Source organism: Pteropus medius, unplaced genomic scaffold, assembly GCF_902729225.1.
Source record: "Pteropus medius unplaced genomic scaffold, Ma_sr-lr_union100, whole genome shotgun sequence".
Taxonomy (NCBI): Eukaryota; Metazoa; Chordata; class Mammalia; order Chiroptera; family Pteropodidae; genus Pteropus; species Pteropus medius.
Window position 1 is genome coordinate 5997753 of NW_024348533.1, and position 12855 is coordinate 6010607.

At 35.7% G+C, this 12855-nt stretch overlaps 1 pseudogene; it reads left to right on the forward strand.

Annotated features, from left to right (window-relative positions):
* Positions 1–488: 488 nt before the first annotated feature.
* Positions 489–1892, forward strand: LOC120616638 (elongation factor 1-alpha 1-like; annotated as a pseudogene).
* The last annotated feature ends 10963 nt before the right edge of the window (positions 1893–12855 follow it).

The window sequence follows — 12855 nt, forward strand, 5'->3', positions numbered from 1 at the left end:
ACCCAATAAAAATAAAAATAAACACATACACAAATGGAACAGGAGATCTAAGACAAAAAGTTTGATATGTCATAATGGGAATACCAGAAGAAGAAAGAATGGAGCAGAAGAAATATTTGAAGTAGTAATGGCTGAGAATTTTCCAAAATCAAATAACCAATACCAAATCACAGTCCAAGGAAGCTCAGAGAACAATAAACAGGATCAATACCCTCAAAATGAACAAACTGCAAAAAAAAAAAAAAGAGAAAAATTTTAAAAAGATGCCAAAAGGGAAAAAAAAAACTTACTTATCCAGGAACAATAAAATTTATGTCAAACTTCTCATAACAAACCGTGCAAGCAAGAAGAGTTGAGTGAAATATTAAAAATGTTAAAAGAAAAAAATCCCACCAACCTTATCCTTTACAAGTGAAGCAGTCTTTTTCATAACAGGTTTGCCGCCAGAACACAGGTGTCGTAAATATCAATGCTATGTCTAAGCCAAAATGAGAAAAGAAAAGACTCATATCACATCACTGTCATTGGACACATAGATTCCGGCAAGTCTACCACAAATGGTCACCTGATTTACAAATATGGTGGGATTGACAAAAGAACCATAGAAAAATTTGAGAAGGAGGCTGCTGAGGTGGGGAAGGGCTCCTTCAAGTATGCCTGGGTCTTGGATAAATTAAAAGCTGAATGTGAGTGTGGTACCACCATTGATATCTCCCTGTGGAAATTCAAGACCAGAAAGTATTATGTAACCATCATTGATGCCCCAGGACACAAAGACTTAATCAAAAACATGATTACAGGCACATTACAGGCTGACTGTGCTGTCCTGATTATTGCTGCCGATGTTGGTGAATTTGAAGCAGGTAACTCCAAGAACAGGCAAACCCATGGGGTATGCCCTTCTGGCTTATACACTGGGTGCGAAACAACTAATTGTTGGTGTTAAGATGGATTCCACTGACCCGCCTTACAGCCAGAAGAGATACAAGGAAATCATTAACGAAGTCAGCACCTACATTAAGAAAATTGGCCACAACTCTGACACAGCAGCATCTGTGCCAATTTCTGGTTGGAATAGTGACAATATGCTAGAGCCAAGTGCTAATATGCCTTGGTTCAAGGGATGGAAAGTCACCAGTAAAGATGGCAGTGCAAGTGGAACCACACTGCTTAAAGCTCTGGATTGTATCTTGCCACCAACTCATCAACTGACAAGCCTTTGCATCTGCCACTCTAGGATGTCTACAAAATTGGTGATATAGGTACTGTCCCTGTGGGCCGAATGGAGACTGGTGTTCTCAAACCCAGCATGGTGATCACTTTTGCTCCAGTCAATGGAACAACTGAAGTAAAATCTGTTGAAATGCACATGAAGCTTTGAGTGAAGCTCTTCCTGGGGAAAATGTGGGCTTCACTGTCAAGAATATGTCTGTCAAAGACATATTCATTGTGGCAATGTTGCTGGCGACAGCAAAAATGACCCATCATCAAAGGAAGCAGCTGGCTTCACTGCTCAGGTGATTATCCTGAGCCACCCAGGCCAAATCAATGCCGGATATGCACCTGTGCTGGATTGTCACACAGTTCATATAGCTTGCAAATTTGTTGAGCTTAAAGAGAAGATTGATTGTTGTTCTGGGAAAAACCTAGAAGATGTCCCGAAGTTTTGAAATCTGGTCATGCTGCCATCGTTGACATGGTTCCTGGCAAGCTCGTGTGTGTTAAGAGCTTCTCTGACTATCCTCCTCTGGGCTGTTTTACTGTTCATGACATGAGACAGACAGTTGCTGTGGGTGTCATCAAAGCAGTGGACAAGAAGGCAGCTGGAGCTGGCAAGGTCACCAAGTCTGCCCAGAAAGCTCAGAAGGCTAAATGAATATTACCCCCAAAACCTGCCCCAGACTTAATCAATGGTGGAAGAACGTTCTCAGAACTATTTGTCTCAATTGGCCATTTAAGTTTAATAGTAAGTTAATGGTAATAGTTAATGATCACAATGCATCATAAAACCTTCAGAAGGAAAGGAGAATGTTTGTGGACCATTTTGTGTGTGTGTGTGTGTGTGTGTGTGTGTGTGTCAGTTTTTAAGTTATTAGTTTTTAAAATCAGTACTTTTTAAAGGAAACAACTTGACCAAAAATCTGTCACAGCATTTCGAGACCCCATTAAAACAAAGTTTAATGAGAAAAAAAAGTGAAGGAGAAATACAGACTTTCTCAGACAAATAAAAATTGAGGGGATCTTGGGGGTGGCTCCATAGTGTAGTGGTTGGCACGTCTGCTTTGCACGCAGAAGGTCCTGGGTTCGCACCCCAGGTGGAGCCATGGGTCATACCCCGGGTGCACCAGGCCCCTGGTGCACCAGGCCGGGGTGCATGCCTCGAGCGTGTGGGAGGGGATGCCCTGCCTCCAGAGATCCAGTTCTTAAGGGGCAACAGCAACATCTATGGGTCAAGGGTGGAAGTGTGTGTGGGGGGAAATAAATAAATAAATAAAAGCTATTTTTAAAAATATTGAGGGGTTATGTCCTCAGGAAATCTGCCTTGCACAGAATGTTAAAAGAAGTTCTCCAGAGAGAAGGAAGATGATATAGGTCAGAAACTCTAAACTACATAACAAAAGGCAGAGCCTCAAAGAAGAAATAAATGACAGTAAAATAAAATTTCTTATTTTTCTTATTCTTAATTAATCTAATAGATAACTAATTGTCCAAAGTAACAAGAGCAACAATGTATTGAGTGGTTATTGCCTCTGAATAAGTAAAATAAATGGCAGCAATGCAATAAGGGGTGGGAAGGAAGAATTGAGAAGACTCTTTTTTAAGGTCCCTGTACTACATGTGAAGCAGTATAGTATTATTTGAAAGTGGACATAGATTAGTTGTAAATGTATATTGCCAACTCTGGGGCAAGCACTAAAATTTTTTTAAAAGAAATATATTGATATGCCAAGAGAGGAGAAAATGGAATCATATCAAATTCTCAATTAAAATCAGAGAAGACAGAAAAAGAGGGAAAATAAGGAATAAAGAACAAGTACAACGAATAGCAAGTAGTTATAAACCTGGTAGATATTAACCTAGTGGTATCAATAATCACTTTCAATGGGAATAGTCTAAATACACTAATTAAAAGATAGAAACTGCATAATGGATAAAAAACAAGACCCACCTATATATTGTCTACAAGAAACCCACTTTAATTATAAACACACAGATCGATTAAAAATAAAAGAATGCAGTAAGATATATCATGCTAGCGCTAATCAGAAGAGCTGGAGTAACTATATTAATTTCAGACAAAGTATACTTCAGAACAAAGAAAATTATCAGAAATACAGAGAGGCATTACATGATAAAGGGGTCGAGTCTCAAAGCAAACACAACAATCCTTAATGTGTATACACTTAACAATAAGAGCTTCAAAATAGTTGAAGCAAAACATGATAGAACAGCAAAGAGAAATAGACAAATACACTATTAATAGCTGCAGATTTAACCTCTCTTGTCAGTGACAGACCCAGCAGACAGAAATCCAGTCGGCACACAGCTGAATACAGCAGAACCACCAATCCAATGAGCTAGCTGACATAAAAGGTTTCATTCAAAAACAGCAGAATATGTTTCATTCAAAAACATATTCTTTTCAAGCTCACATAAAATATTCACCAAGATAGACCACATTCTAGCCATAAAACAGACCTTAACAAATTTAAAAGAATAGAAATCATATAAAGTATGTAGTCAGACTAAACTGAATTACTCTAGAAATTCATCATAGAAATATAGATGGGAATTCCCCCAAATATTGGAAATTAAACAACATACTTTTAAATAACACAGGGTCAAAGAAAAAGTCTCAAGAGAAACTAAAAATATTTTTAATTCAATGAAAATACGATTTATCAAAATCTCTGGGATGCAGTAAAAGAAGCGTTTGGAGGGAAATTTATAGCATTCCATGCAAAAATTAGAAAAGAAGAAGAACCTAAAATCAATAATTCAAGGTCTTACCATAGGAAACTGGAGAATGAAGAACAATATAAATCTATATTGCAGAAGGAAAAAATAAGTAAAATAAACAATAAAAATTGGAGCATAAGTCAATAAAATTGAAAATAGCAAATCAGTAAAGAAAATAAACAAAACCAAAAGCTGGTTCTTTGAAAAGATCAATAAAATTGAACTTCTAGCAAGGCTAAGCAAGAAAAAAGAAAGAAGACACAGTATCCCTGCTCACAGGTAAACAATAGAGAGAAAATTTGGAAAATATAAAATGGAATTTCTCATCATAGCATAATTCACAATAATTAAAAACTTAAAACAAGGCTACAACCAAAGTAAGTTTCTGAGTGCATCACTTGTTGGCTAAGCAAGGAAATCTGTTTACTGATGGTAAATTAATTGTGTTTGACAGCAGCAGCCAAAGGAATACATTCAGAGAAAATAAATTTACCTTTCAATGAGAACAATTGTTCCAAGAGTTGAGGGCATTGTGAGCAATATCAAGTCATTGAAGAATAAGGCAGATGATTTGAAATGGTTTTCCTTGGCTTTCGATGAATAAACAGATGTTAATAATAGCATTCAGTTGTTGTTTATTGATGAGTCAATATCCACTTTAAAATGACTTAAAAATTAGCCTTTATAAATATCCTGTATGGAACAACTACAAACAAAAATATTTTTAAGGAAGTTGAAATAACACTCAGTATAACCCGAAGTGGAACCTGCTAAGATGTGTTTCAACAGATGGTAAAAATATGTAGAGAGCCGAAGAGGCTTAGTTGAACGACGTACAAAGCTTGTGAAAATGTAAGGTGTTTTAAACCTGTGGTTATTTATTGGTGACGATATTTGAGTCTATTATGTCTTATTGAACAATAAGTGTCAACGGTGAACCTCCTTTGCTCTTGTGGACCTAACTGTTGTCAGTTCTGTGAGGTGTTTTGTTTTGTTTTGTTTTTGTTTTGTTTTTAGAAATAGAAGCTGACTTGCTCTGCTGCACAGCAGTTCAATGACTTAGCAGTAGTAAAGTTTTACTGCACTTTTTAAAACCCAAGGCTGATAACGAAATTTTTCTGAATGAAAATAACGAAATTTTTCTGAACAAGAACTGTGTTGGACCACAATGATTAAGCATAAGGTGGCTTTGGAAATTAGCTTTTGCTGCAAACTTAATCAATGTTTCTTAATGACTTCAACCTAAAATTAAGAGGCAAATCAGAGCTTCTATGCAAAATTTATTCTGCTATAAAATCATTTCAATGACAACTAACATTTAAATCACAAGTAATGTCAAGATGCTTTATACGCATCCCACACTGTTAAAATTTAAAACAAGAAATGATATCTCCATTCCCACAAATATTTTCTGCAGATATAGATTCTGAGTACAAACTTAAGTTCCATCAGCAGTTTTTTGGATCTCAATGCAAGAGCAAAGGTAATTTCCATACAGCTGCTCCTTGACTCAGGATGGGGTTACGTCTCAATAAACCCATCATACATTGAAAATGTCATAAATCAAAAATGCATTTAATTCACGTAACCTACCGAAGAACATCATAGCCTAGTCAGCCTACCTCAAATGTGCTCAGAACGCTCGCATTAGCCTATAGTTGGACAATTATCTTAGTTTCATCTCAAGAGTCACTGCCTTCCTCTTCTTCTCACCAGAAGCAGAAGATGCTGATGGGTGTTCTGTAGACATGATGGGATTCAAAAATATAAAACATGATATCAAAAAAATGCTGACAACACAGTACACTGTAGAGTATCAGTTGTTTACCCTGGTGATTGCATGGCTGACTGGGAGCTGTGGCTTGCTGCTGCCTCCCAGCATCACAAGAATCATATTGCATATTGCTAGCCTGGAAAATTATCAAAATTCAAAATTCGAAGTACTGTTTATATTGACTGGATATTGCTCTCACACCATCGTGAAGTGAAGGGACCATTTGTATTTCAAATTCCATTTAACAATATGATGGAGAAGCATCCACCTAACCTTCCTTTGGAAATGATGAATCTGTAATGTAATGCTATGCTAAAAGGAAAATATCAAAAGAATAATCTAATGGAATTCTATAAATGACTTCCAAGCAACGAATATGCTCAATTAAAATCATATGTTCATGGACTGGCAATGCTTAGCTGTGCGAAAAAATATTTTCAAAGATGAAACACATAAAATTACATTACAGATCAGCTTTAACAGATAAGCAGTTGTTAACAGGTTTTTTACAACTTTTCTGAGCTAGAATTCACATACCACATAATCCGCCCATTTAAAGTGTAAAATCCAAAGTTTCTTAGTATATTTACAGAGTAGTGTAACCATTAACACAATCAATTTTAGAACATTTTCATCACCCAAAAAAGAAACTCCATTAATAGTCACCTCACATCTTCCCCATCCCTCCAAGCCCTTGGCAACCAATAATCTTCCTTTTGTTTCTATGGATTTGCCTATTCTGAACATCATATGTAAAGGGAACTATATAATACGTGGTCCTTTGCAACTGGCTTCCTTTACTTAGCACAGTGTTGTCAAAGTTGGTCCGTACTATAGCATTTGTGTTTTTTACTGCCATATAGTATTTCTTTTATTGCCATATAGTATTCCATTGTATGAATATATCACATTTTACTTATTAACTGATTATTAACTGATTAACTGATTAACTGATGAACATCGGTTGTTTCCACATTTTGCCTATTATGGATAATACAGCTATGAACATTCATGTACAAGTTTTTGTATAAATGTAGGTTTTCATTTCTTTTGGGTATATACTTAGGAGTGGAATTACTGAATCATATGGTAACTCTACATTTAGACTTTTTAGGAAATGTCAGATTATATTCCAAAGAGGCTGCACCATTTTAGAGTCCCACCTGCAGTGTATGAGTTCCAATTTTTCTACATGTTTGTCAACTTATTGTCTTTTTTATTACAGCCATACTAGTGGGTATGAAGTGGGCGTGTCCTTGTGGTTTTGATTTGCATTTCCTTGATGGTTAATGAAGTTGAGTATCTTTTCATGTGTTTTTTGGTCATTTGTATATCTTCTTTGGAGAAGTGTCTATTCGGATCCTTTGTCCACTTTTATTTGGGTTATTTATCTTTTTATTACTAAGTTGCAATAGTTCTTTGTATATTCTAGATAGTATATTATAAGATATATAATTTGCAAAATTTCTCCTCCATTCTGTGGATTGTCTTTGTACTTTCTTGATGATGTCCTTTGGTTCACCAAAGTTTTGAATTCGGTCATGTCTAAAGGATGCATTTTTTTCTTGCTTGTGATTTTGGTATCATATCTGTGAAACCATTTGTGAAACCATCACAAAGATTTATGCCTGTTTTCTTCTAAGAGTTTTATCATTTTAGCTCTTACATCTAGGTCTTTGATCCATCTTTAATTAATTTTGTATATGGTGTGAGGTAAGGATCCAACTTTATTCTTTTGCATCATTGTCTCAGCTCCATTTGTTGACAGACTCTTCCCATGGATTATCGTGGTACAATCAATTGTAATGATAAGGAATGCTAACCTTAAGCAAAATAGTTATCATCCCAGTCATGAAAATATTCCTGTTATTCTCATTAGTAGGATTGTACTACAAAAATTAGTACTCAATTGTTATATTTTGAATGTCATCATTAAAAATTTGTGAATTTTTTTTCTTGCTTACAAGTACCTAACATTCTTGATTGTGCCTCTTGGTCCACAAAGCTTAAAATATTTACTATCTAGGCCCAAAACATTTGCCGATTCCTGCTTTAGATCATAATACCATGTCTTTTAAGTGAATCTAAAATCAATTACATTCATTAGGAAATTAATATATAACTTTTAAGTCACAACTGATTGACAATTTTAGAAATAGCTTGTATCAGCATTAGTAAATACTTAGTATGACATAAATGTCATTCATTATAGCACAGCTATCACCATCAGTTTTGGAGCTTTGGTTCAAAGCCATCCACATTTTGAAACAAGAGCAGTCTTCACGTAGATGCTGTCTTGAGGACCAAGACACACCTGCCTTGCTTGGAACAATCTTATACTTTTTGCTGTGCTGGAGTCTCAGACCCAGGGTGGGTAATATTGCCTTTCTTTTCCTCTGAGATCAAAGTCCCTGAGTTCCACTATGCTTGCCATCTCTCTATGGGTTGTAGGTGGGGGCAGGTCGCTTTTTTGTCCTATGGGGCAACGTTGTTATGACTCTAAGAAACCAGTTTCCTTTCTAGAGGGAGCCACCTTTTCCAAGATGAACATGGATTTCCCCTGCCTTTTAAAGGCACTTCAACTTTTATCCCAGTCTAGGTTTTCAGGATTTATCTCATTTCAACCCCTTCATCACTAGAAACCTTTGTTAAACATATTGAACAAAGAAAGTCCTTTAAAATATCTGTTAATTCCGGTGTGGGAAATGTGATTTCTGTGGTTAAAGAAAAAACTGAAACACACGGGTGGAGCAGCAGAGCGCAGTATACATTGATCATAACAATGTCACAAACATACGGAGCAAACTGATCTTTCCACAATTTAGTCTCCCAAAAAGACAGAATATTAAAAGCCACCAGCAGACTTTTTGGGTGTACACACAAATTTTTTCATCTTTTATACTAGGACTTTCTAGGTATAGATTATAGGGTTGGGAGAAAGAGATGTTTTCACTCTGCATTTATCCTGAAAAGGTTTAATTTCTCTTATTGTGCCACAGTCCCCTTTATCTTCCTTTAAGAGGGAAGAGCGATTGGGTTATGGAAGGGGAGAGCAAGTTCACTGGCATCACAAGTGAATTCTATACCATTGTACTTCACTTTCCATCAGCTGTGAATGTTGACATGAATTCAGACTATGTTTGTTCTCTTGGCTGCTTCTGTCATATTAACATAGGTACTATGTTCACGTTTTTGGCCTTGAAAAGCTTCTCATGATAGGCAGGCAGGCAGGCAGACACAAAATTTTTAAAAATTTAAAAAATTTACATACAATAAACTTGACTTTGCTTGATGCAGTTACATGAGATTTAACATTGTATAGATCTGTGTGACCACCACTAATCTGGATTCATAACAGCTCGGTCACCCACAAAACTCTCTTGTGCCGTTCTTTTGTAGCCAAACCCTCTCTTTGCCCTTAGTCCCTGGCAACCACATATCTAGTCCCCATGCTTATAGTTTTTGCCTTTTCCAGAGAGCTGTATAAATGGAATCATGTGGGATATAAGCTTTTGTGATATTCTTCTCTCACATAGCCTACTGCCTTTGACACTCATCTGTGCTGTATAATGTAATCAAAAGTCCATATATTTTTTTTTTATCACCGAATATAGCATTCTACTATATGGACACACTGCAGTCTGTTTATCCATTCATCCAATGAAGGTCATTTGGGTTGTTTCCAGTTTGGGGAGATTATGAATAAGGCTTGTATAAACATGCATGTACAGGTTTCTGTATGAATACAAGCTCTCATTTTTTAGAATGAATGCCTAGAAATGGGATTGCTGGGTCACCTGTATGTTTAACTTTATACAAACTGGCAAAATGGTGTAAATTTATAGAAACTGACAAAATGGCATAACTTTATTCATTTCCACCAGCAATGTTTGACAGTTCCAATAGCTATGCATTCCTCACCAACACTTCATACTGTCATTTTACAAAATTCTATTCTAGCTATTCCGTAGTGGTACCTTGTGGTGGTTTAAATATGCATTTCTCTAAAGACTAACGACATTATCTTTTTATGTACTTTATCTGCCATTTAAATATCTTCTTTAGTGAAGTGTCTGTGAAACCTTTTGCCCATTTCCTTATTGGGTTATTTTTTAATTGAGTTTTTGAGTGTTCTTTATAATTCTGGATACAAATTCTTTGTCAAATATTTGATTTAAAAACATTTTCTCCCAGGCTGTAGCTTGTCTCATCATTCTTTTAACAGTGTCTCTCAAGGAGAAAAAAAAATACTTTCGATAAAAGCCAATTAACTGTTTTTTTCTTTGACAGAATATGTTTTTGGTGCCATCTAAGGGCCCTTGCTAAACCCAAGTTCATAGATTTTCTCCTGTTTTCTTCTAAAAGCATTATAATTTTACATTTTACATATAGATCTGATGCATTTTTAGTTAATTTTTGCAAGAGATGTCAGTTTTAATTTGAAGTTAATTTTTTTTTTGCATGATCAATTGTTCCAACATCACTTCTTGAAAAGACTATTGTTTCTCCACTGAGCTGTTTTTGCATGTGTAAAAAATCAATTGGCCATATTTGTGTGGATTTCTTTCTATATTCTGTACTCAGATCTTGGTTTGTAAATAACATTCTCCAATAAAAAGAACCAGGGGTCCCTGGAAAAATGGACAGCACTGGAGTTGGGATAACTTTAAAGAGCAGGGGAAATATAATGTAAGCCTGAGGCATCTGATAGCACCAGAAAATAAAAGCTAAAAGAAAAAAATAATGGAGGCATGAAAAAAGGATACAGGTGCCAGACTGAAAAAATCTCCCAATGGCCAAACATATAAAAATCTGAGTAACAACAACAAAAGTTTTTCAGGCAATGCCCTAAATTTGATCCTTGCTTGGAAGCCATTTCTTAATTTTAGGATATCCTGCTGTCTTGGTGAGGCTGAGTCTCCAAAACCATTAAGTGCTGGCTCTTTATTTCAGTCTTCCTATAGCTTCTCCTTCACACATTTTACTATAAGCAGTGAGAAACCAGGTGGCTCCTTGAATACTCTGCTTGGAAAGCTTCTTAGGTCATATCAGGCACATGTTTTACTTTCCATACCACGGAAGGTGACACTTTTGCTAAACCTTCTACCACTGAACAAAGGGTCTTTCTTCCTCCAGTTTCCAATAACACTCACCTGACTTTTCTGCAAGTCTTCACCTGCAGCTTTGTCAAAGACCGTGTGGTTTCTATTAATAGTTTCTTCAGAGCACTTTAGGTTTTTACTAGTACATACCCACTTAGCTCAGTACCCACTGCCTAGTTCCAAAACCATACCCACATCTTAGGTTTTCATTATGACAGCACTCCACTTCCAGGCACCAAAATATCCATTAGTTATTACTGCTGTACAACAAATTAACCCCAAACTAAGCAAGTCAAAAGAACATTTACTGACCCACAATTTCTGAAGGTTAGAAATCCAGGAGTGGTTTAGCCAGGTGTTTCTAGCTCATTGTGTCATAGAAGGTTGCAGGCAAGCTTTTGGCTGTAGTCTTATTTGAAGGCCAAAGTGAAGGAGGATCCACTTCCAGGCTCATTCACATGATTGTCAGAAGGCTACGGTTCTTTGCTGGCTGTTGGCCAAGACATCCAGTTCCAAACCACATGGATCTCTCTATAGACTGAGTATCCTCAGATATGGCAACTGGCTTCCCAAAGGACAGACGATCCAAGAGAGCACATGCCCAATACAGAAGCCACAGTTTTTTTTTATAACCAAACATTTTAAGTGACATACTATTATTCCTACCATATTCTATTCAATAGAAGTGAGTCACTAAGTCCACATTTGAGAGTAGGGCATTAAGTTTCATTGCTTGGAGGAAAGCCTAGCAAAGAATTTCAGGAAATAATTTTGATACCACAAGTTTATTTCTGGACTGTTTCATTAATCTACATGTCTATTCCTTCTCTTATATCAGTGTCTTTATTAACTGTAGCTTTTTAATAAGACTTAACTAGTTGAATAGTTTGAGTCCTTCAAATTTATTGTGCTTTAAATTTATAATTTTTGGCTACTCCACTTGCTTTGTCTTTCCACATATATTTTAGAGTCAGCTTGTCTATATCCATAAAAATTCCTACTGAAGTTTTTATGGGTATTGTGTTAAATCTGTAGATTAAATTGATGAGAACAGACATCTTAAATGCATTGTCTTCCAATCCATAAATATGGTATGTCTATTTAGATCTTCTTTGATGTCATTCAACATTTTGTCATTTTTCAGCATAAAGATCCTGCACATTTGCTAGATTCAGATCTATTGATTTCTTTCCTTTTGGAGTCACTGCAAATGGAGTACATTGTTCAAATTCATTTTCTAGTTGTTAGTATGTAGGTTAATTTTTGCATGTTAACTTAATGCCTTGTGACCTTACTAACCTCATTAGTTCCAAGAGCTTTATCATTGATGCCTTGGAATTTTCTAAGTGAACAATCATGTCATCTTTGAATATAGACCATTTTATTTCTTCCTTAAAAAGTGAATGTTTTGGGGATTTTTTTTTGGCCTAACTGAATTAGCAAGAACTTCCAGTATGAGGTTGAATAGGAGTGTTCGGAGTGGACATCATGATTTGTTCCTATCTTAACATCATTCACTTGATCACCATCAAGCATTATGTTCGTTGTGAGTTTTATTAATTTCTTTTCTAATTTTTTGAGATATTATCATGAATAATCAAATGTTTTTCTTCATCAATTAATATGATCATGTATTCTTTTTCTTATTCGATTTGGATATGAGTCAGTTTATCTTCTAGTTTATTTTTTTCTCTGTTATCTCTATTCTGCTACTGAGTCCCTCCAACAATTTTTGGTAAATTTTGTTATTGTAGTTTTTAGTTCTAAAATGTCCATATGGTTCCTTTTTATGTATTATCTATTTTCCTGCTGAGAATTTTGAAGTTTCCATCAAGAATGGTCACACTTTTGAAACACTGTTGCAACACTAACTTCAAAATTCCAACATCTGTGTTATCTTGGGACAGTGTCTGTTTTCTTTTTTCCTTACGGATTGCTGACATTTCTGATTTTATACTTTGTGTAATATTGCACTAAAGCCTAACCATTTTGGATGTTATGAGACTCTGGATCCTCATC